The sequence below is a fragment of the Oryzias latipes genome, chromosome 10 (genome assembly GCF_002234675.1).
Source record: "Oryzias latipes chromosome 10, ASM223467v1".
In the NCBI taxonomy this organism is placed as follows: Eukaryota; Metazoa; Chordata; class Actinopteri; order Beloniformes; family Adrianichthyidae; genus Oryzias; species Oryzias latipes.
This window is the reverse complement of record NC_019868.2, coordinates 10,939,582-10,965,352: the sequence shown is the minus strand read 5'-3', so window position 1 is coordinate 10,965,352 and position 25,771 is coordinate 10,939,582. Positions and strand designations below refer to the sequence as shown.

Sequence of the window (25,771 nt, the reverse complement as noted above, 5' to 3'; positions counted from 1 at the left end):
TGCACCACACTCATCAGTCCTACAAAGGGGAGAAGTGCTCGATTGATGATGAGCCTTCTGTGGCTTGGGGAGATTTTAAAAGTACTTGTCTGAGGCTCTTTCAGGAGATTAACTTGCAATAAGGGCTACCTGCCACGGACACATTCCCTGTATTCATGGTGCTGGCACAAAGACTTTTTAAGAGGGGCACAGCTGCATGAAAGCAACTGGTGAATGGGGATAATGGTCACAAAAGACAACAAACCTCAAGTGTGAAGAAATAAAGTGTTTTTTTAAGATTGGAGGCTTCCATTCAAAGCAAGGCCATTTCTTCTTTCCACCATTGAGGATCCGGCCACTCTACCACCCAAAGCCTCAATCTAATTATTTTAGGACAAGACATGTTACGGTGCAAAGTGGCAATGAGAGAGCTCTCTGGAGCAAAGTGTGCATTAATTCGGTCTTTCTATTTGACAGACTCTCCTTCATTTGGACGTCACACACCAGTTGACTGGCACAATCAGAAACCTCCTGGCAGAGGTTTGCTGATGCTCTGGTCAATCACATGAAATTACACGCTATAAATTACAAGTTCCAAGGAAACATCGGGATAGAAATGAGCAAATGTCTTCGTTAGTGGTGTATTTTACGAAAGAATAACATAGTGTAAGTGACGTTTGGGTAGACTTTTCTAGCTCTGTAAATTGCAGAAATCATCAAAGGCAAATTAAACCACAGCCACGGGGGCCCAGCCCCGGGTCCATTCATTAGGCAAAGGGAGAAAGGCTGCATGTGTCCTTGCTTGCCTAAATGTGAAAATTGCTCATGCCATTATTTCAGATGAGAAAGTGGGAACTGAATGGTTTTGCTTTAATATTACAGACATGGGATACCACATACAGAGAAACAGAGAAGGGGGGGGCGCAGACTTCTTTGCTTTTGCTCACACAGTGGAAAGGCCCTGACAGGTGTGCTTTTGTATGCATACGTCTATGTAAGACAGGGGCAGATTGTGTGTATCTGTGTGTGTTTGCGCGTGCGCATATTCATTTGTAGACGTTAATAAACGCGGGCCTGAGGTGCGTGTGTGTGTACGTTTGTGGGTGTGTTGAGCCTTTCCAACCTTGGGCTGCCACTCTTTTGGTGCAGAGAGGGGCCTTCTCACTTTGTCGAAGTCTGATCGTATAACAGGCCAGGATTCAGCGCTGACCTTCACAAGACTCAACTAACTGACACTGGGATGAGGAAAAGACAAGACCCAGTGATTGCTGGACAAGAGACCAAAGAAAAATGAAGATTTGAGTGATTCCACGCACCATTTGGGTATTTTTGAAAGAAAGTCTGGGCTTGTTCTGGTAAGAAAACACCTTTAGTTTAGGTTTTTATTATTTTTCATTGATGTAGCATATTGTAACTGACTATGCATGTTGATATATGAATTTCAAAATGTATTTTCGAGATCATATTGTGACTTCCCCATATAAAGTAGTGAGTAAAATAATTGGAGCTCCTTCATTTTACATCATTACCACCTTTAATGAGTTGATTGACATTTAAAGGTCAGAGGTCATTTTAGCTAATTTAGTGATCAAGGATCAGGGAGTAATCCCAAAGCTCACTCCAGATTACCTCTTTGTAATAAGCCTATTATTATTTGTGTTGGACTGAAGCTATAGACCAATGCATGCATTCTGTCATTCACAAACACTGTTCGAGACTGGTTCTTTTCCAATATGAAAGTTCCCAAGACTTTCCTTTTGTGAGAAAGTAATGCAGTTTTGAATTTGACCAGCAGGTGTCAGGGTGAGACTAGTAACGAGGGACTTTGGCCCATCTCCCCTCCACTTGCACCTGAGGGGGAAACTTGTGAGTAGCCGGCACATGGTGTGACAGCTTCCCCCAAGAAGCTCTGGTGACATTTGCCTCACTTAATGACACAAGCTAATTAATCATTAGCTGTCCCAGAGGTATTGCTGTTAGAGAGGCTTTGTCGTGCCTCTCCACAGTAGGGGGTCCGGGCCTCAACATGTTATGTATGCGTAACTGCCTCATCCCACGCTGCAACATCTTAATTCTCACCCGTTTAGCTAGTTTGACTGAATTACGCTCATTCACCGCTTCATCTTTGATAAAGAGTAATCTGCAGAGTTCCCCTTAATTTTCCTCACTACCATGTGCGTATCATTAAGTGCTACCTTTTAGGGTACAAGCATGGGTGCAAATCTGTTGCTTTCGTTTTCCCGGCCACACAGCTACATAGCTGCAAGTTTTGAATTTGACTGAATATGTAGCTAACAAGGCCATGTGGGTTATGAGTAATTATCTTTCATGCAGTGGAACTCTTTACGGTCCAGCAAGAATGTGTGAAAATGTTTCAAAATATCAAGAGAATGCGCTCTGCCCTCTCTACACCTTTGTGCTGCTATAGCTTCATTACTGCCCCCCCCCTGCTGGGTTTCAGGCTGGTTTGGAAACACCAAGCCTGTTTAGCATGTATCGAGGGCTCCAGGTGATGCAGACAGGTTCTTCTTTCACCAGGAAAAGCAGTGAGTGTGTGTGTGGGGCCATTGGGGCCATGAGCTGATGAGGGCACCGGCTGCAGGAGGGCTTTGAAGGATATTAAAGGTTTTTTGGAGTGAGACTCAAGACAACCTTGGGAGACCGTGATCCTTGACACCTGCCTGCTGACCCCTGTGCTTTGTTCTGTGACCCAAGAGTGGTGTTTACAGGGGGGCAGAGTTAAAGGAAATTTCTGAGCTCATCCCAAACTTTCACCCGCATAGATTTGCAGTGGTGCATTGGTGGTGCTCTTGAATAATTTAGTAAAAGGCTTCATATAAGTACCTTTTGTACAAATAATTCTGACTGCAACTACGTTTATTTCCTTTTTTAATTGGTTATTTTTATAGATACGAAGGTAATCCTCTAGATTTATGTGAAGTAATTTAATGCAAACCCTATCCTGTTTGAATCGGCGCACCTCAACCAGGTTTCATTTAATGACAAAGATAGACCCACAAGTGTTACATTTGTGCATCTCACAAGCCTCTATTTGCCTTGAGAAGACATGGTCTGCTTTCTGCTCAAGATAAAAGTAGCCTAAATTCAAATAGGCGTTCCTGAGTTCAATCTAGCAAAGATGAGAACCATTGGCCCACATTAAAATGCTGTCATAGCCCCCATGCTATGTCACCTTGATAAAGTTCGACTTTATTTAAATTTCTCTGTTTCACATAAAATCTTCTTCACACAAGACATCTAAGCCTTGACCTTGTGGATTCAAACCATCTTTTCTGCATTCCTGGCAGGAGGCTTTTGGTCACAGAAAATGAAGGGATGACAAAAAGTTACTGTTCTCTGGCTACAGACGTAGCTGCAGTCAGAGAGGTGCTGTAGCCAATGCGTTTGAGATGTGAGGACAGATTTGCTGCCGCGCTTGCCTTCTTCATCTGCCTTGAAAAACACCGGGTGTGTCCCTCCTGTGGGAGTCCGGTTGACAGGCAGAAAGTGATTGCACCACCCTTTCCATCATGCCCATCACTGTTCACTGTCAAATGCACGCTTGCAGTTGCCCACCTTGCATAGACACGTGTGTATGCAGAAACGGGGGAGCATGCTGCTCGAGAGTACCTGTCAGTGGCAGCATTTGTGCCCAGAAAGATATTTAGCAATGCACACTCCACAACCTTCCCATCTCAGCAGGAGGCCACAGGAAACAGATGAAGACTAGTCAGGTTGATTAGGAAAACTACAGCCTGCCATACTTGCCATACACTGAGCAGGCGCTGCCAACCTCTGGGCTTATTAAGAATAAATCGACTTCTTTTTTTGCTTTTTTTTTTTTTTTTTTTTTGCGGTTAGCAGCAAGACAAACTTGAAAGAATCTGTACCATAAAGCCGACGGCATAATAAAAAAAAAAAGGGAGGGCAATCACTTGTCGCTTGGTTTAGTTTCCTCTTTTCTTGATTTATAATGGAGACAGCCTGTCTTCCTTCATCTATCAAGCTTTGTAACCTATTCAGAGGCAGCAAGTCGCCCTAAAGATTGTTCAGTTCCTTAGTTTTTGTTTTCTGTAAAAAGTGCAGCTAACTTCGGCGTACAGGCTCATTTGCAGTCACAGATTCTTGGCTGCAGCCCTTTCATGGCACGGTGGGCAGGGCTAAGAATTCCTAGTGATTCTCTATCTCCAAGAACCCCGAAATTACATCTGGCACAACACTGCATGAAGTAACGCTTTATAAGCCTTTGTGCACAGTGGCTTTGAAGAGCTGCGGCCTTCTCTAAGTTTGCTTTATGTCCCCCCCTCTGTTGTACTGGCCCCTTTCCCTTATATCTCCCCATCCCCCAGCTTGGGACAGAAGACAGAATGCAATGTGTCGTCTCCCTCACCACACAAAGCCCCAGTGCATTGGACACACCTTGGACAACACAAAGGATGAAAAGCACGACAAGGCTTGGACACGCAACACCACGCTGCCAAGCCCGATAAAGACGCTTCAAAAGTCGAGCAGTAAACAGTGGCCTTCTTCTCCTTGCCGCCTTTCTTTTTCTTCCCAGGGCCTTGCACAGTGAGGAGAGAGAAATAAGAAACAAAAAGAGAGGTTTAAAGATTTTTTTGTTTTTTGCGCCTTTAGCCACAGGAGACCTATGAATTTGATTTTTTGGCCAATGTTGTGTCTAGGGCAAAGCAGAGCGAGTAAATGTGCGTGTAAACACCTAGATTAACAGCTGTATGTCTGCTAGTATGAGCACAGGATTAACCAAAAACATCCCAGCTTTGAAGCAGGCGGCCTATAAATGAACTCTGCTGCCCTATCTCCAATCCCCGTCTCCACAGTTGGCTGCCCTGTTGCAAGTCCTAATCAGAGTCAAGCCATTACATCTGAAAAAGAACACTGATTACATTTCACAAATACCTTTTTACATACAGTCTTGGTTTGCGCAATTATTGTTAGAAATTACAACTGTAGGATTGTTGTGTTAAAATAAGGGTTTGTTTTCTTTCTTTACATTCGCCATGGGAATTTTTAACTACTTCATTTTCTTTCTTTTCAATTCCACTTGTTAGAATACTAAATTATCCAGATATAGTAAAACATGACTTTTCAGCAGCAGCTCCCCCTTTCTCCCGCTTCGCTCTCTCCTTCATTGCCTCATTGAAACAGATGGTGTTTTATGCTGGGCACAATCAGGACTATTCAGCATCAGGCTGGGCAGGCCCTCCCCACCTGCGTTCAGCCCAATCATAACCTAATGAACACATTGGGAGCAGTCTGTTCCAAATTACTCCCAGTTGGAGACAGGGCCACAGGTATCTATCCCTCCCACTCCTTGCCCTCACACTTTGCCCCTTCCTCTTCACCTTACCTCTTTTTTGCAACAGTTGCCCCGCCCACCCGCCTGAACTGATATTGGCTCCAGCTCTCAGATCCCAACTATGACACTTAATCAAATCAAGATTCATATCTTGGTGCTGTCAGCATTCCAGCACAGCTCGAACAGCATGTGTATGTGGCGACAATTGTATAAGTTACATGTGGCGAGATGTGGACTGACAGCTAAAGTGCTTATATGTTAAAGCCAAACTATTTCTGTTTGATATATTGCTTGGGGCACTTTTTCCCAGTGCACATCTGTGCTTTTTCTGTAACTTTTCTCTCTTCTGTCCAAAGAAACACAAAGAAGCATCTTTAAATATCAAAGTATTCAATGAAACTAAAAACAACTCAAGGCACTGTGTTCGTCACACAAATTACTGGGATTTTTAAAAAAAAGGCACACACATGTTTCTGTTATGAATCGCTATTTTTCAATTGTCGAAACATGTAAAGGGGCAGTTTTACTGTAGGAGGTTGACACCAGAAGTGTGCTGTAGCCAACAACCTCTGACATTCTGATACAGCCTTCAACATCCCCAGGGACAAAGGAATGAAACCAGGGCGCCTGCTTCATCATGTCCCATCAATTGCTGTAAGACCTCAGGAACTCCAGGCCAACTAGCATCTGCTACATGGGTGTCCATCACTAGGTTTGACAGGAGCACTGCCCCACTGGCTGCCCTTCTTCACTGTCCCTTCGGTCAATCTACACTTCAATTGGGCCTGCACCGCTGGGTGATGCCTGCTTTTTCTGTTGCATGTCAAAAAGAGCCAGGAGCCACAGAGGAAGTGCAAATATCCTCTAATGGCCTTGATCCAGATGGATGCGCCCATGACAATAGGCCCCCGTGCCTGTGCTTTCGAGTTTTTGTCAGTGAGAAACGCAGAGGCTGCCACAATAACACAGCAAAATTATGCATGCAGAACAAGTACCATTGACATGTTAAAGAGCACTGCCAGTTGCTATGATAATTAAGTTAGCTCATTCCAATGCTCAGAGCTCTCATCTCTTACTCTTGTCTTTAGAAGCACTTTGGGCACATAAGGCTTTAAAACAATGGTGATGAAGAATGGAAAATAATAGATTCTGTGGGTCACCCTCTCTGCCTATTTGCTTAACACTGGCCCATCCATTTAAAAATAAAGTCAGCTTGATGACACTCAAAAGACTGTCCATATGGGCATCTTATCAAGTCCATATGGGCATCTTAAGGGAAAGACATTCTCTGAGAGGATGAAACAGTTACTGTAACATCAAATTTACCTTAAAGTGGCAAAAGAATTTGAAAATTAATGTTTTCCAACATGACTTTATGAATTCTACACTCTATACTGAGACCCATCAGACCAAGCAGTAACACCAATAGCATCCCCTCAGTTCTGGGAGCTTTTTACTGAGAAGTTTGTTAACGTCAAGGGGTGTCTGATCTCCCTCTGCTTCCACAGGTCCTTGTTCAGAGTGGCCACTCCGCGTACAGCTTTGGCATGTTTGGCTAGTAAAGTAAAACCAGGAAGCCTTTGAAATTTAACCAAAGCCTCTTAGTAAAAGGTTGGAAGTTCACCCTTGTTTGGAGACTCCAAAGCTTGGGACAAAGGAGTTGGGTCGGAGATATAGGACGTCATTTTCTTTCTGCAAAATGCACTGAGAATCACTCACAACAAAGACATGTCGGTGTCTATGTTGGAGTTGACGAATGAGACTTTTTATTAGTATTTTAGAAATTTTGTAGGATTAAAAAAAAACATTACCTCCACCATGTACGGCATGTGTTACCCCATTCATTTTCATGTTGCAGCTGGTTGGTGCCAACATGCCACGACAGAGAGTGAAAAAAAAGTTAAAATGCGACTCTTGCACTTTGTAGGCAGGTCCTCTGTGTTAACAAGATGCCAGTTAATAGTTCTGCTTTTATGGTGGTGGCCGCATGTATAATTAAGCTGCTGTTGTATTTGTCGTAAAAAACCCCAGGGGTGAAGGAAATGTTGTAGGAGCCATTTTTACTTTGAGCAGTGGAAAATTAAAACTGTCAAACCTCACACTGTTGTTTTGACATCATTCCAATGTTTATAGATTTTCCTGCGCGGTTGAGGTTTTGGTAGTAAGGGCCTCACCTTGTGTTTGTTGGGGGAACAAAAGGTTGCAATGTTTGCACATTGCAGATTGTCCCTTCTGGGAGGTCTTGCCTTCAGTGCTCCTTATTGAGAAACACATTGCATGTCTGCCATTAATGGATGTCTGGCCTTTAGCTTCATTGTTCCTGAAATATAGCATTTGTTCTGCAATATTTTACCCCAACTCATTGATAAATGGCACACACAAAAGGGGGTGGGGTGACTTGTTAGACTCTATCAAGCCACACTTCAACGGACGATAACAGTTCTGTCAACACCGTTTCACTCAAAAAATCCATAATTTGGGTTCTATTGAAAGAAAGAATGAACATGGTGCCAAATTCTTAGTTGCACACACAGAATTATTCAACTTTTGCAATGTGAGGATTGTGTCGTCTGTGCCATTGACTTGCAGCAATCACAGACAGAAAAAAGTATTTAAGCAGCACTTCATCCCCTCATTTTGGGGGACAAGCAAAACGGAATTAAGAATTACCACTTACAAGGATTACTGCAGTTTAAGGTGGCAGCTTGCTGGCAGAATGTCTGCAGACATGGTTTAGATAAGCCCACGTATGATCTACCTTCATGGCCCCAAAGATATCTATGTAGATGAGCTTTGGGTGTGACGTCCCTGGTGTCACCTCTACAACACCAATTCCCAGCATTGCTAAGGACTCCGTATCTATGCTAATATGGGGATCAGTGGGGTAGAAAGCTCATCTGGCTTGTGCTTATTCTTTATCTTATCACTGTACTTGCCCAACTCTTCTCTGCACTGCATCAGCGCAGATGTGGCATGCTGTGCACATTAAAGAAGCGCAGGCTCGTCTCACCTTCGCACTTTTTCTTTATTTCACATTTCTGCCTTTTATCCTTTGCTTTGATTGCATCCCATCTGCAAGGCTTTATTAAATCATCACCCGCCACTAACTAATTTTATCTGCTGTATCTGGCATAATCTCAAGAACTCTGTCAAACAAATAAGTTTATTTCGGGTCAGAAAGCTTTAGTTAACTGCGAGGTGAGAAGAAAATCCGTCTGAGCCATGGCGAGCATCGTGAAAATCAAAAGAACATGCAACAAAGTTGTTGTCCATATGGATTTTTGATCAAGACTGGGTCAGACCAGACAGTAAATCCTGTCTGACTTAACCAACACCCCCACTCTGTCCCTCTTAGCCTCTTTGTCTCCACTGCCCCCTCCCTTCCTGGCATGATTATTTCTTATCATGTATTTATTTGTTTAATCCACCCCTCCCCCCAACACCATTGGCACCCTCTCCTCATGCACTGTAGCTGCCAGTCTGGCATCCCCCACACCCCCGTACTTTTTTTGTGTCCACACCCATTGCCATCCCCGCCCAGCTCCAGCCCAGCCACAATGGGCGGATGTTGCTTCCACAGCCTCAGTGCTTCAAGTGGAGTAAAGCCACCCTCCTCCTGTTTTTATCCACACCCCCCACCCCCTTCTTGCATGTGACTAGCCAACCTCCATGCACACTATAAATAATGGATGCATTAGCATGCATGAATATCGTTTTAGTTTAGGGGGGTGGGGTGGGGTGCAGCTCCTAATTCATTATTAATCCCCTTTTAAGGCAAAAAAGGGGGCTGTGGATACATGGCCACTGCTAAACCTTGTCTACACTCTGGACCATTGGCTCCTAAAAACTAGCAACTAAAACCCCCCACCTACCACCCCCCAACCCTACCCAGCCCTCTCAAAGCTCCTCCTCTTTCCCCTTCAATCACAGCCACATCACAGCTGGATGGTGCTGTAATCTGTCCTGTCCTTGTGGGTTTTTAGGTGAACTGCTCATCTCCAAAAAAGCTGCCTGGCTAAGATTCGGTTAGTGTGGCAGTCACTCAGCCAAAAGTTTAAAAAGTTTAACAAAAGTTTAACAAAGGCTCAGTGAAAGAAAAGGAGTTTAAAGGGGTGGAGGTGCTAATAGGGAGGGCTGTTAGAACAAATCCGACTAGAGTTGCACATGTGGGTGGGTTACAGGGAATTATGTTATTTTTAAACCTGGAACAGCATGTTTACTATTTTAAATATTAGATCAAATAACTGGTTAGAGGTTACAGCCATGTGTTTCAATGAGATACATTTCTAAACCACACATTAATAGGGCATGTGAGCCAGTGTATGACTTTGTGTGTTCATGAGCAACAAGGAAAAAAACATTTTTTTGCAGCACACACTCCTCTCCACCCCTCTTTAGCCACTAGGTTGCACTGCCTGCCTCCCTGCCTCATCTGCTCTTTACCACAGTCCGCTTGGTTACCCAGCCAATGGTGCAAAGACAACAGAGCCACATGAGAATGTCCTCCTATCAAAAAATACTACACACATCCGTGAGCGTGCACAAACCCAGTGCTCGCTCACAACCCTACACGTCCTGGATTGCTGCCTGCCTCTTCTACATTGATATAATACACATAATCCGGTTTCTCTGATTCACCGTGGCTTATAAATATAACAAATCCAGATAACAAAGTCAGACACATCATCATTATTCCCGTTTGTAATACATTCCACGCACATTCCCCCCATGTAAATATACAGAGAAAAGGCACAATATTAAAACTGTGTGCTAGAATACACAAGTTCCAAAACAAATGATTTCAGGATTTGCTGCTGGAATGTGACAGGTCTTTTGGGTTGGAGTTTCTGTGCAGAGAAAAGTATCTTAGGTATCTTACTTTTGCAATTATTTGTTTAAGAAACCGCTTTGAAGCATCATGATCAGCAAATTTTTTTTTGCTGTGAGTCAGAGGTGACAGAGAGCAGCCTGATCCCGCAGAAAGAAAATTTACTTTAAAACATACTTTGAAATGTAACACTCAGGTTGCTGGGTTCTGTATGCACCCATAGCTCTCAGGGAGGGCAGCGACGGCAGGGGTTGTTTGGCTGACACAGAAGAACACGGAACCAGGAATGTTCTCAGGTTAGAATTTGGATCTCGAGGCGGCTGTAAGCGCGAGGCACCTCACTGTTCCTCTGAACTTTCCTCAACCTCTTGACTCCTATTCCATCAGGAAATAGAAGAGTTGTGAAAGATTGGCATGCTGATAGTCATCCATCATTGAGACCCATAAGAAAAAGAGATTGGGGGTTGAGGGTTTGACCATATCAGAGATAGGCTGCAAGGCCTGGGTTCAAAGTTAAGGCAGAGAGCACCGAGTAAAGAAAGGTGACAACACCCCAGGAAGGACTTATTCTCAAACAAGCTCCTGTCATCCAGCGCACATTTGACCTGGGTGAGCACCACACCGACTAATCACTCTTCTTCTGGCACCAGAAATTAAAAATGTCTCCTCACTGTGATTTCTTATCTTAAAGAAGGGTAAAAGGATTTATGGAATTGTTTAAGATAAAGTCTGGATGTAATAAATGACTAACAAAGACGACTAAATTTACTCCTGATTGGCTCTCTCAGACTGTCACCAGTTGTGAGCCACAGCCCAGCACTTTATTGCATAATCGTGGGCGCAAATGGGTGCAGCACACCAGGAAATGAACCTTGTCGGCGCATCCCGGGGAGAGGAGGACGTGGATGTTTTCGGTTATTTAAAAGTGCTCCATACAACTGAAATGAGACAGATGGGACAAAAGCCTTCATTTAATAGGTAAACGTGCCTCTGCTCTGATTCTCCGCAGCGCGCCACTGTGTGACCCTGTGAACTTGACTCGAAAATGCATCTTTATGGGTCTCCAAACACCCCTCCACATCCCTGTTCTTGTTTGCACTGGCTTGCCCAAGCAGGAAGTGACATCAACTCATCCAAACTAAAAATATGTCGCAGGAGGAGCTGTCTAGGATGTCCAGGACCGGTATTTGCAGGGACGGATGCCTCGCACCGGCTCCACAGACAGAGTGATGCTATTTGCTGGATGTTGGGGGAAGAAAGCGCCGCACACGCGAGGCAGAGTGAGTCGCCTGCTGGCTGTGTGCTTTGATGCCGTCACTTTCATTCATGCAAGTTCAGATATGGTGCGGCACTTTGCCCCATCTGAGCCAGTGACGCAGCGCGAAGCAGGGGCGACTTGCTGCGTAAATCATGGAATGTGTTCGGTGCTTCTTGTGAGCTGAGGTGTGCTGTGTGACAGAAATGCCCAAATAATAATAATAACAATAATAATAACATAACCACACCGTTTTGAATAAGGGCAGGAGAGAAAAATGCATCCTGCGCGGGGTGACTCGGTCGGTGCGCTTTGGCGCACTTTGAAACATTGAAGTGGGTGATTTCCCTACAACAGTGGTTAAAAATACCACATTATACCACATCATGTGAAGTTTAACAAGTTTGTGTGGAGCCCATCATGTAGCTTTGTAAACGTCTCCTCAGCGCATGAATGGTTTCTATTTTTATCCTCACAGAGTGCGCGCGCGTGTGTGCGTTGTCCTCACTAGGGAGGCTCTAACGGACCATGCTGTGCGTCCAGACGAAGAACGCTGCTGTCACGTGGTGTCTGTTGTTATCCAGTCTTACATCAGGTAGAGCCGGGCGCTCAGTCAGACGCACTGTTACTGAGCGCACATCAGCAGAGGAAAACTACAGGACAATAACAATGTAGTTATATTTTTTAGAGTTTAAAAGATGAAATAAAATCAAATCACACGTCATTATACTGTAGAATGCTTCATTTCAAACAAACCTTTTTCTTCTCTAAATAATGTTCTTTGATTTGATGTCTTGCCTCACAAAGCTGCCCATCTAAAACAGATGGACAGACGGATATTTGTAGATGATGAGCAGGCTGTTAGGACCATCTGTGCCTGACACCAGAGGTCAAAGTCTGTCTACAGGTATAATTATGTAGAGTCATTATGAAGACGACTAGAAGATGCTTCCTATGTTGCCCCTCAAAACTTGAACCAACCTTGGTCAGGAACCCGTGTGAACTGCTGTACTTTGTGTCACACCTTTTTAAAGGAGACTCAGTCACAAAAATATTATCCTAAGGTACTTGTGCAAAATGAGTCTCTAGAGCAGCCATGTAACACTGACTGGCACTCAATCCCCTCAGCAGATGAAAAAAATGCCTCCCCCTTTTTATGATGGCTTGAAAGCTGAACTGAATTCTAAAAATTAATGCAAACGATGATCTTTAGCTCTTTTTATTGCCTTTTTATGAAATGATGCACGAGCTGCAGTGATGCTACCACTGAGTGCATTTGGCATGTGTGCAGCAGCCTGTGAGGTTGGCGGTGTTTATAACTCATGCTGCTGTGGTCTGCCTGTCTAGGTTGATAGCTTCATTATTCATGTTGCGTGTAGACAGCAGTGCTTAATCTCTGGGTTGAATGGGGCAGTCTGAGACGGTTGAGGTAAAGGCTCGTGCGCAGTCAGCCTATTCTGGCCGTTGACGTGGAGTAGAAGGGCACAGATGCTGAGGAAGGCCTCGAGGTGGCATCCGTAGCTAAATGTTCTTTACTGTTATGGCATTCAGTGACAGTTTGAGGCTAGCAGTGATAAAGGTGCAGGAAGAAGAACCATATATTGTCCGTCCTGGAAGTTGTTGCAGAGGGTCTTTTGGTTTTCGTCAGGTGGCAGCTAGAAAGGTTTTAGAAGTTTAGGGAATCAAAACCAGAGCTGATGCCAAATAGAAACTCTGACCTCAGGGGTGCTGCCTGTCACCCATAAAAGCTCCAAACCCTGCCATTTCGTGCCATCATTGTTTTGCTGACTGCAATAATGCATGTATCTTCACATGTGTTTTGGATGTGAGATGGTTACAAGTTTTCAAAGCCAAGGTAGGAAAGATCACTGCAGCATGTTTGCACCCGTCACACTTTATCTGGCTCACAATTGAACAAAGAAATTGGAAACACTTTCTGGTTAAACACTCACGTGTCCAATAGTGTTATGCAACACTCTCAGACTAGCTTTGATCATTCAGCTGTAAAGGAAGTGAATAACCCAAAAAAAAAGGAATCTCTGCTGTGATGTGTTTTGACATTTTGTTGATGCCAACAGGCTGCGGTCCAACAAAGCTTCAGAATCATCTGGAATGTTCTGCATAAAAGCGACAGCTCACTGTACTGTAAGTCGGAAGAAGAAAAAGCAGCGATGCTGACCATGTCCTGTTTTTTTCTTTCTTTCTGCCTGTTGGGCTTGAACTCTATAATCCCAGTTACAGCCATTGCAAATCCTGCTGTCTTAACTTTAGACCCCAGACAGGAGACAGTCTCTGCAATTTGGTTTCATTTAGCATTCCTCTGAGCTTTACGGGCAGGTGTTCGACATTACTGGCAGGATATTTATTGGCAACTTTAAAAGCGATTTTTTTGCTTACCTCTCAATTAGGCACATACACATACAATATACGCAGTGGAGGTGAAAGCAACCGCACATGAATGAATGAAACGATTACAGGAAGTCAGATGCAAAAACGGCCACTTTTTGCCTCATTTTTTGCCACACACTGGGAGGCTCTTTACAGTGTAGATCCACACTTAAGACCATCCGTACCCCTTCCCCCCACTTCCTCACCACTTATTTTGTCAGGTCAGTGTATGATGTGGGTTCTGACTTGGAAGCATGATGGGATGTATGACCTGTAATAGCTGAAGCTTAGCGAGGCCGGTGGCTGTGATGTGCAATTCTCAAATCAAGGTGCTGCCTGAAGTGACCAGCCTTTGCCACTGTCGCCCTTCTGCTACTTGATTGCTGGCAGCTGGGTGAGCCATGTCAAGTGGTAGGTTGGGGAAATGTGAAATCCCAGATAAAGCACAGAGCCTTTAAAAGCCATGAAGCCCTGGTAATGAGTAAAGTGATAGGGTTTTGGGCTTGCTTAGCAGACAGGCAGCAGCTAGTGGTTAGTCCTTCAACCTATCCCTCTTCTCAGTGAGTGTCAGAAAGATTGAGGGTGAAGGTGTGTAGTCATTTGACTTTTAAATCCTGAATTTAGAAGGATTCACCTATCTCCAACAATGGAAAAGTGGTGGTTAACTCTGCACAGCCTCGGATTTGCCCAGCCCAAATCCTCTTGGGTCACACTGAGACATAAATCATAACCCTTCCGCACATCCTGTCCATGCTTCTCATGTTACCCCAGGGCTAGCTCCTTTGAAATTAATAGTGAACCTTCCATAATGTAGCTGGTTCAATAGAGGCAATTCCTGATATTAATGGTAGAAAGAATTTTGAACAATTCTGAAATTGCTTTAGCGGTTAAATGCATTCTTGGTTTTGTGGAGGCCATTATTTCTGATTTTAATCACCCCTTTGGCTTTTATAACCTTCCCAAGCCTTGGTGTGTGGCTAAGGGGACCATGTGTGGGCATAAAGTAGAGCCTGTATTTACCTAACTGCCAAAAGCCACATTCTTTTGCCTTGGATGACGAATCACCATAAATTTTCTAACCTATTTGTAAATACAAAACTGTAAAATTTAAAAAATATATTTTTCCTGACAGAAGCAAATATGCCTCTTTTTTTACAAATTCAAACTCCACAATGTATTACTGCTGCTAGTATAAAGACTAGGACAGGATCCAGTGCATCACATTCTTTGAAAAAGCAGATCTGAAGTCACACTGCCCTTCCAATTCTTCCTCTTTTCGAGCTACAAACAAATGACACGAATAAATCTGGCTCTGCTTTTGTATGGAGGCTCCCTCTAAGCATATCCATTGTTTGCATTTGACAGTATGATAATAAATTCTTCTTACTAAATTATGTTCTGGCATACCTCATTCACAATCAGCAGGCTTTTTTGTTGCATATTTATGTTCTCATTTTATCCAATTTTATAGGTGTTTCTGTGTCTTACCGATTTCCCATTTAAAAAAAGAAAACAATGTTTTTGACATCAAAATAAATAATAATAAATAATACATTTTACGGACAAAACACTGCTCTACATAACAATTACTGAAAGGATGCTTGTATTATGTCAACACATGGATAAAAGAGAGAACTCTGTGTCTCTCGAAAGTAATTTTTCCAAGATGCAATTTTAACGTTGATTTCCAACATGCTTGTGGAGACATCATTAGGGCTCTTATGTCATTTGTTCAAAGTGATTATAACATGATGATAAAATTCACCAGTTTTTCAGGAACAATGAATCTTTCAGTATGTAAAATCAGGAATATTTCGTTCTGCTAATTACAAAATTGTTCAACTCAATGAAAATGAGGTTTTGTAGCAGATGGTAGTGAAAAAGCTGGTGTTTTTGGACTCCGTCCATCCTTTCATTACCTGCTTGTAGACTGTGTTCATTTAAAGAGGATACAGACAGGTGTGATCAAGAGGAAAGGGATAGCTGTTTTTTTCAAACGTCTGCTCCGCTTTGCTTCACTCCTGTTGTCTGCTTAAAACAGCTAGCCCTTAAGTTTCAAGATATCAGTTGACAAGATGTGTGAACACGCTTGTGGTGCTTGGGCTTTAGTTACAGTGAACTGAAGCCCCTGGGTGCCCAGTCACCAAACAGACTGTGCACTGTGATGGGTGGCACGCTGTCAGGCCAAGCTTGATGGTGTAATTTACACAGGTCACAGTCATGCATGCCGTTTAGTTGGGTGGGAATGAGCCACGCATAAAGTCATTGCTTGTTTACCCTGCTCCTGATGGCCCCCCGCTAGCAGCTGCAGCAATTATCACCTTAAAGGAATGTGGAAACCTCGTGTTAAATTCCCTTTGACCCTCTTGTCGGAGGAGGTCAGATGTTGGGCGCTCCCTCCGAGGGTGGTGGGCATGGGGATGGGTGACGAAACTCATTGGGTGCAGGACTTAGTGACGTGTGAGCAAGTGGGACATCCCCATTCACCCTCCGTCCTGCAGCCAACCACAGCGCCTGCAGACCCCCAACACTGCAAACAAAATCTGCATGATGTGTTTGCAGAGTAAATGAGCTTTTAAAGATCCTAATTTCACCTGGACAAACACAGAAGGTGGTCCCAGAGAATACACTAGGCCAGGAGCGTAAATTTTATTTCAGCAAGGGGGGTGGTGAGTGGGAGGGGTACGTGGGAGACAACAAAAGCAAAAGATTCTCAAGAGCGAATGCCAGACTGTCACACTACTGAGTTTATGTTTTTACAGTTCTAAGTGTAACATGGCTTCTTACTTTAGAAACATAATTAAACTAATATACAAATCTATTTATGACTCTTCTTTAGCTTTGTTTTTATGTTGATATTATGTCTCTGCATTTTGTGGTCCTGAAGAAAAGTGTTAAGCTTTTTAAAATTCAAAAAAAGTATTTCTCTCATCCTCATGTCCTCTGCATGATCAAAAATAGAAAGCTGCTTTGGAACTACAGAGAAAATTCTTAATGTAGGTCTTTTTCAAAAATAAAACAGCTGAAGTTGAACTGGAGGGCTTTTGATTGCAGAAAGAAGAACTTCACTTCTTTCTTTTGAAAACTTTATCAAACTCTCTTTGATGTTGCTTCTAACAATTTAAATATTGCGTTACTTTTTTAAACGTGTTTTGAAAACCACTCCCTGGTGTCCAATATCAATCAACTTAATAGACACATGCACAAACCCAGGAAGTCATTTGGGTTGCAAATAATGGATTCTTTGGTAACTGACTAATCATTTGTTGTTTTTTTTTAACCCAATAGTGACACCTAATCATCTACTTATATTACAGCTTTGTGGCGTTATTGGGCTAAAGAACATACAGGACATTTCCGGTGTTTGTTCAAACAGCAGCAGCAGCTACTTTTTAATCTTTAATTTTGGGTACATTTTTAATAAAGCTTTGTCAATTTACTTTGACTTTCATTTTTTTGTTCTTTGAACTTTTTTTTTTGGCTTACGTAGGATTATGTTTAGAGTTTTGATGAGCGCATCTGTCTGTTACTTCTTTTATCAAAGAAGTATCTCGTATTAGTGCTTTGCCTTGTTTACAGCACCCGTACGGTGGGTTGACCCATGCGGGTTCTGCAAGTTTTTGCGTTATCCTGGCCCGTGGAGGGCCATAGAGAGAAGCAGGTGCATCTTAAAGGGAGTGCAGGTGTGTCTTGTAGTTCTCTTGAGGCTCTTGCGGCCACCTTAAGGGACATCATGAAAATGGAACGTACCATTGTGCTGTGTGGTAAGTGTATCTTGAAGTTTTTGTTAGAAAAATCTAGTTACATGCACTTATGATGTGCAGGCGATACCGTTGTGGCCTTACAGCAAACTAGTTGTTAGTAAGGTGGACGCACTAGCTTCTTATTGGCTACAAACACATGCTGCACGCACAGGGTCTGCAAGTGATGAGTACCCTGTAAGTCCTTGTAGGACGCTCATAGGATGCCCACACAAATAACGCACTGATTGTTAAATTGAAAATTGAAAAATCTGTTCCAAGTGCCTTAGTCTCACCCACTTCCCCTTATTTACCATTACCATTTTTGGCCCGCAGACAGCCCGTATCCAAGAGCAGTTGTGACTAAGGCATTTCTAAAAGTTCTCTAACAGGGGTTTTTATTCTCTTTTTTTGTTAGATCGTAATAATATAATTTATTTGTTTAAACGAGTCAAAGTAATCAGCAGATTAAAATGACCAGACTTTATTTCTGTGGTTCAAAATGTACTTTAACAGATGCTGTGGCCTCAGTTGGCCATCTTCTATTATATTTTATACAACTTTTTATTGTAGACCTTGTGTTGCAAACACACTAATTGTGGAGCTTTAAAGTCAGATTATTGTGAATTAAATGGAAAACTTTATAAATGTGTATATATAGTGGCTTTTATTATAGAATGACATTTTTATAGATATCACAGATTGTACTAACTAATCACTAAGTCTAGAGAGTATTGTGATAAGGACAGAAAAAATTCATTGCTAACTCAATGCGGGAAGCTTGGATTCAGATTAATTTAGTTTAAGGAAACTTTCACACCAGAATTAAATTATTTGGTTTAGAGTTTAGGTTATTTCTCCAGACACTGTACTTTGTACTTTGTGCAGGACCAGACGACAATCTAAAGTGAGAAACAAGGTGTTTTTATTAACAAAAAGCACCACTGTAGATGGGAAAAATCCACAGCATAACAGAACTCAACACCAGCATACCAAATAGAGCAAGCCGTGCTGGACTAAGGAACTATACACTCCAACACAGAGTGCAGAAACAGGACCACATAAATACATTTTAAACGAATTAACCTAAAGTGCCAACAGCTGTGTGCCAATCCATGGAGAGCCACCATAGACAGGGCAGAGCCCTCCAGGAGAAGCAGCAGCCAACCAACACAAGGAAAAGACATAAAGGAGGAAAGACAAAACAGAACTGACAGACTGTGTCAATCTGTCAACCAAAAAGAGGAAGAAACTCAAGCAGTTTAACCAAAAAGCAAAAATGGCTCACAGGGCTACTCTGAAGATTTGAATCAAAAGAGGACAAGGACATGGGGAGCCTGGACAGGTCGCCATTCCATTGCAGGGTCGGTCAGTGCTTTTTTTCAAAAAAGGCAGCTGCTGTGGAGATAGTGGGTCACACGCCAGTTAGAAATCGGAAGGACATAATCTATTTTGTTTAAACCTCCTCATTTGTTGTTTTCAGTATTAATTCTGGTGCTCCAGCTATTTTTTTTTCAACACTGTAAAGTAATAAAGTTAGTTTTTGTAATATTTATTATAACCTCTGAAACAAATGAGAGGAAACCTCATAAATTAGCCCTTCTAAAAGCAATGCACTGAAGACTCCTGCACTTGTAATTAGATCTGGTTGCTCATCTCAAGCTGTTTTTAGTACACAAGTGTAAATCACAACTTTACAAGTACAGTAAGTTTATGGCACTGTAAGGGGTGGCTGTGTGTGTGAGAGAAAGTAGGTGAAAATCAGTGAAAAGAGAGGGGGTTTAGTCATGAGAGACCTGGTAAATCCAATGCTTTGCACCTTAAACAGGAGTAAAGATTTAAACGTGTGACATAGAAAAGAATAGCTCTCCAGCAGGTCTTTTTTGTTTGTTTTTAGCTGGTGATTCTTTTTTTTCAGCAGTCTGTAATGTTTTTTCTGATTGGGAAGAAAACAGCAGAGAAATAGTTTATTATGCTGTGAAAAAAAGATTGCATGAGCTATCACAATTTTCTGTCCATGTTTATTGCTTTGAGCTCATGCAGCTTTATCTTTTCTTTTACAGGATTTCTATCAAGGGTATCTGCTGAAAAATGCTGTCTGCCATCAACTCATATCTGAGGTAAGACTTCAAAATCACACACTGTTCTATGGTTCTGCCTACTTTAGATGACAGTCTTCAAATAATTCTGTAGTAGTTTCTTCTGTGATGTTTTGCTCAAGGTGGTTTTCCTGCGTTGAACTCTCTTCAAAGTTAGCAGTGGAAAGAGAAGCCTTTCCATGTTGTCTGTCGGATTTTAATCCTAGTTTCCCCAGGATCAGCAACAGAGCTCTGTCTTGAGCATTCCCTGTTAGGCTGTGCATTGATTAACTCCTGCTTGAGTGCAGCCATCCTTAAAATGTGGGGGCCTTTACACGTTGTGACAAACCACAGTATCCCCGCAGTGTCATCAGATCACAGCGCCACTTCCAATTAGACCTTGTTGCCATACCAGGAAGACAGAATGAGGGTTATGGGCAGGACCATCTTGTTCCGCTCTTTCAAAACTCTAAGTAATTGTACGCAAACTAGCATTAGAATAAAAAAACAAAAACACAACAAATCAGTGACAGCAGCTAGCTGTTTGATTATATAGGATAAAATGAAAGCGTGAGCACCTGCAGACGTGACACACTGATCACATTTCTACACCTTCTTCTGAGGATTTGTACTTTTTCAGGTTGTCATGGTAATGTAATTTATCTGCCAGAGGGGCAGTTCTTCAACGTTCTGAAATTGCACTCTATTGGGGGTGGTTGGTGGTAAGGGGGTGGTATATTCACTGTACTCTGATGAGGAATTCTTTGAGGAGCATTGAACTTGAGAGTTTTTTGATCTTGGTTTGTATACTAATGAATTTGCTCTTATATGTGTGCTATAAAGCTGCATTTCCCCTTTGGGCTTTCTTTTCTTTTTACAACACCTTTTGTCTTTGCGTGTTATTGTGTCATTTGCATTGTCTTTACTCTAAAAATAAACTCCTGAAACTTTCAGGTTTCTTCTTATTTGCTGGGGTTGTGTGTACTGTTTCAGAGCTTTTCGTCTGCTTGATAGCCTGACTCCAAGACAGCCCTCTTTCAGTTTACCGACTTTAGTCTACCTCAGTACACTTGTAGCACTCATCCATGAGCAACGCAGCCATTCACAGGCGCTTTCGCATGACTACACAAATGCACAAACAGGACTTTGGCCCAAACTGGCTCGCACACTCCAAACAGTCACTTACTGGCTCAGGAGTTATAGTAGTGGTAAAACTAAGAGGGAGCGGAGCAGACATGAAGAGCAAGAGAGGTGGGGAAAGCTAGGCAGGGGAAAGGAGAGCAAGAGGAAAAGTATTGTTTACACCAATTGATAATTAAAATGTTACTGGGTCTATGACCTATGAGTATGAGACATTGTCTGTACTTCAGCTGCAACAACTATCTTTGTGAATAGAATATAATGCAAATATGTACTGAATAGTATTAATTAATCTTGAACATGGTTTCTTTTGATTAATACTTAAATAAAAGAATGATACATTTTTTTTCAATGCCTTCATTGGAGTGGCCATACATACTCATGTCCTGTTTTGCAGGATGTGACAGACGTGTCCTTGAGTGTATTATTCTACTGTTCTCAAATCTTGCTCTGTCTGTCTGAACATCCCTTACCCTTACTATTTGTTTGTGGGTCTGTGAGTGGGAGTATGTGTGTGTGTTCTCTGTCTGGTCCATTGCTTTGGCACAAAAAGAAAGAGCAGGCCGCCCCACTCTTTGTTTTGCTTCTTGTAGGAAACTAGTAGCAAATTGTGGCTCAATGAGGCGTTGGTGTTTTGTATGGCCTGATAAAGTGCAAATGAAACTGACTGAGCTGCAGTGTTTGCCATTGTAATTTGCTCCATGAATGTAGATCCTGGTGATGGTTGGTTAGTGTTGAACATAAGGTGATTGAGGGTAGTTGTGGTGGTGGCTGGGTGCGTGAAGGGTCCATTGACATGGTTTTAAGATGTCACCCAATTTTTGGTGCTCCTGTCCACTGTGCTTGTGAAGAGAAGACGATTATAGCTTCAATTGAACCTTGGAAAATTTTGTTTTGCTTGTTTTTGATGGGCTTTAAGATATCAAAATTGTTCTGAGTCCTCAGGCAGTCAGTATGATATTCATGTCAAAGAGGTCAGAGCAGTGTTTACAGTATGTGAATAGGGGTGCTAATGGAAAAGTCCTATGATTTTTTTCTTACCAAGATTGAATAAATTACATTTCTGTGGCACCCTTAAAGATTTTCATGATTCTTACAATACAACTGTCTCAAAAGTTTGAACCAACGTTTGCCCCTTGTGCTCGAGAGGCGGGTGAGGTGTGGGGGGTTAAGATCTATTTTTTAAAATTCATTTTTTCATTTCTTTTTTGTATACAGCATGTTGTGCTACTTAGTATGAAGAGTAAGACACATAAAATTACCCTTCTCACCCTCCACAGGTGGTTTCTCTTCTAAGCTGGGGTCCTTTACTAGAGGCCTGGAAGCTTGAGGGTCCTTATGTTCACTGTTCCCAACATTGTGCTTTTCTGGACTGAGATGTCGGAGGTCTTTTTAGGGATCTGCTATAGCCACAACTATAGTTTAGGTGCTACTGCCCCGAGTGCCCCAATTACCACAGGCATCATTGTCACTTTCACCTTCCAAGCTTTATCCAGTTCTTCTCTGAATCCCTGGTATTTCTCCATTTTCTCATGTTCCTTCTTCCTGATGTTTCTGCACTTTCCTCTGTTCTTTGTCCACTACTACAATGTCTGGTTGGTTCGCCATTACCATCCAAAATGAACTGTTAAAAAAACACAATGAAAAATATGAAACGGTGGGTATGGGACATCGCTGATTAGATGATGATATCAAGTATCGCTTCATGTCAAACAAGTTTCGGTTTAAATGATGGACAAACGTCATCATCCAGTTAGAGATGTCCCATAATACCAACCTTTTCCAGTTTCCATGAAGAAGGAAACATTTAGGAAAACAAAATTAATTTGCAGAAATCAAAACAAAATGTAAAAAAAATTAAACACAATGAGAAACTGTTTCGTGAAAATATGTATATTTATTTTTATATTTACTGATACTTTTTTTTCAGTTAAAATGAAAAACGCTCTACACTGAACTTGTATAAAACGAAAAACTTAGAGTGACCAAGCAACCTATGAAGCATGTCTTTGGACTGTGGGAGCCGGAATACCCAGAGAAAACCCACACATGACTGGTGAACCCATTTAAACTCCACACAGAGCGGTCCCAGTTGTGATTCATTTGCTTGCTCTGCATGTTGATGTTCTACTGGATACAGTTCTTGCTATACCCACTTGAAACTTTTTGGGTCACTAAACTCCCTGATGTCTCATGCTACATGCAGCGCGTTCTTGGACGCGCTGAACATGGGTTCAGGATGTACCCTGCTGTTGCCCAACAGAAGCTACTCCTGGGATAGGCTCCAAAAACACAGTGATCCCAAAAAGGATTGAGCAGGTTTAGAAAATGGATTGATGGATTTGTAGCTAATTCCCACACAAAACTATATCATTGTTGCTTTCTTAGCTAGTGCTTTCAGACAAATTTAAAACTGTAGGACTTGGTTCAAAAGGACGGTAAAAGAAAAAAAAAGGTTCATACCTTCATTTAGGTTGGTTTGCAAAACTGCTCTTAAAAAAACCCACCATGACTGTCAAGCAGTCACAACAACTGCTTGTTTGGGGACAGTATTGCTCAAAATTAACCACAAGAAGAGAAGCACAATGAAGTAGAAATTCCAGCTAACACAACTAACACAAACCAATGAGTGAGTGCATCCCCTCACTGGTTCACATCTGTCTGTCACACATTGTCCAACTTTTTTTTTAACATATCACCTTTTTATACATTGGATTCAGAGTGCTTTCATCTCTTTGTTTCTTTGCTTTACTTCCATGCTTTGGTTTTACTGGACAGCTGTCTGCTTTGTCACTGAAATAAACCACAACAGGGTTTGTATGTGCAAACCAGAACCACCAGTCAATACATCTACAGTATGTCAGTTAAGACAATTTTTAACTCCTGCCAAATGAAGAAGCTATCTGAGGATCCAAACTGTTCTTGTGCGACTCTACCTCCAATATACATGAATAATTGAGTTAGAATTTGAACAAGTTAAATCAGCTAGAACGGCTTCCACTGTATTTAACCTCTCTGTTGGTGCTTCTTTGGTAATCTTGAGAACTGTTTTTGTTTATCAGTGATGTTCCATGACTTTCAGTTAAAGTTGGATGCAAACAGATCAAGTTGATTGAGTCAAGAAAAACAAACATGTCTTTGGAGACTGACAAAGAAGAAATGTCCTTGGTGTATAATAGCGCCTGTCTAAAGCAGTTATGGGGCCCGCACGAGCATTCTGCTCTCCAAAAGCTGTTGAGTAATTATCAGCCTGGGTGCACATGTTGGACAGTGTTTGTCAGAGCAAGTGTGTTTCAAGTTTGTTGCTTCTGTGAGGATTGAATTGTTCAGCTGCATTCTTTGCCATGTGTTGATGCATCAGCGTCAAATGGGATAAAATGCATATCCACTCAACCCTATATACTGCGCTTCTTCACGCCAGTGTGATCTCTGTGCGGCTTTCCTTTTTCCAACTCCCCAGGGCTCAGAAACAGGATTTGGGAGTCTCAGAGGAGGAGCATTGCTGGGGAAAGAGACCGAGGAGCCATTTTTGACATGGGGTCTTGGGCCCAACGGCTGTAAGCCCCATTCCCTGCTCCTCCATGTGGAAAATGGGAGGAAAGCAAGAGGAGGAGGGGAAGGCTGAAGAAAAGTGGAGGAAGGAGGAGGAGCAGGGAACAACAATTAGTGGGATCTGCTAATCACAAGGGCAACACTCATTTAATTGACATGTGAAATTAGAATTCATCTTGCAAGTCAATAGGCAGTACTACAATGGAGCAGTTGAAGTCTAAGGTCTGCCGGTGGAAGCCAGGGAGGGGAAGCGGCAGCTGAGGGCCGAGGCCAAGGTCTTTGTTTGCTATAGCAGTGTTGTTAGGTGAGAGGGTTGTCCACAAGGAGATTATAAGCCATTATGCCTTTGACCCTTTCGGATAAGTTTCTCCATGGCTGCTCTTAGACACTAACGCAGAGCAGACACTCACCGCAGCGAGGCCTTTTATGTGTTTCTGTATGTTCCTGCTATTATTTTCACCAGAAACCAGAGTGAGTAAACAACAATTATTTATACCACAATAAACCCAAGCCTAATAATACCAGTGGCTCAGAGATGGAAAAATAAAAAAGGAGGTGAGTTGAAGGGGGGAAGGACTGCAGTTTGCTTATTCTTGCTCTTAAAAAAATCAATAAGCTATTTTAGGTCATCAGAAAAAGCCTCACTGGCAACAGGCTGTTCAAGCACACCAAATCTCACTGTCACCTCAGAGTAAACTGTGCTTTTTACTGTAATTTGACAGGTTTTAAGTATGAAACTGGGGTTCATGTGCATTTATTTCTTTAAACAAAAACATTTCGACTTTTTATTTTGAAAATATGCTTTTAGTGCAACTTATTCAGGATTATGAGACAATTAACTTTGGCTGAATGTTCCTGATACAATGGTTGTGATTTTTATTTTATTTTAAACTGAACCTTGTCCCATCCTGACAAAGTTCAAAATGATACAACCTCAAATTTTAGTGCTAAATTGAAAAAAGGAAAATTGCACAGAATTTTTTTATTTTAATTGAAGACCACAAACTAAAAGACTGCTATGTGTTTTATTTTCAGGAGGATTACAGAACATTTGGGGGCAATGTAAAAGCTCAGAATTGTGAGTCATAAGAATGTGATGTGCTTAAGTAAATGATTTTTACTGGTTTTCTGTTGAGAAAAAACATTTAAGAGAATGACACTCAAGTATGCATGAAAACTGAGCCTCCACAATTAAAGATCAAATAAACCTTATCTCTTTTGGAAGATATAGGAATTAAAGATGATTTAGAGCTCTAAAACATATAGGATTTTAAATTATGGATGCCAGAGAAACATGGGCTCAATAATGGCCAAGTGACTTTGTCACAGATTTTTAGCTCTTTCTAGCTTTGCAGAGGAGAAGAACTTCTTCTTCAGGGCCTCATTAGACTAAACTACAGATTTAGAGGTCAAGCTTAGATTTTGTTTTAGAAGATGTTACAGCTGGTGACTCATCCCACAGACAGATGTGGTGCAGGCTGACATGTTGATTGA

General features: G+C 42.1%; 1 long non-coding RNA gene across 1 annotated transcript; it reads left to right on the top strand.

The window, feature by feature from the left end:
• The first annotated feature begins 10,989 nt into the window (after nucleotides 1-10,989).
• Nucleotides 10,990-25,355, top strand: LOC105354858. The gene is made up of 3 exons (XR_002290977.1): nucleotides 10,990-11,404; nucleotides 19,571-19,627; nucleotides 25,313-25,355. It is a non-coding gene; the product is annotated as an uncharacterized LOC105354858 (long non-coding RNA).
• Nucleotides 25,356-25,771: the final 416 nt, after the last annotated feature.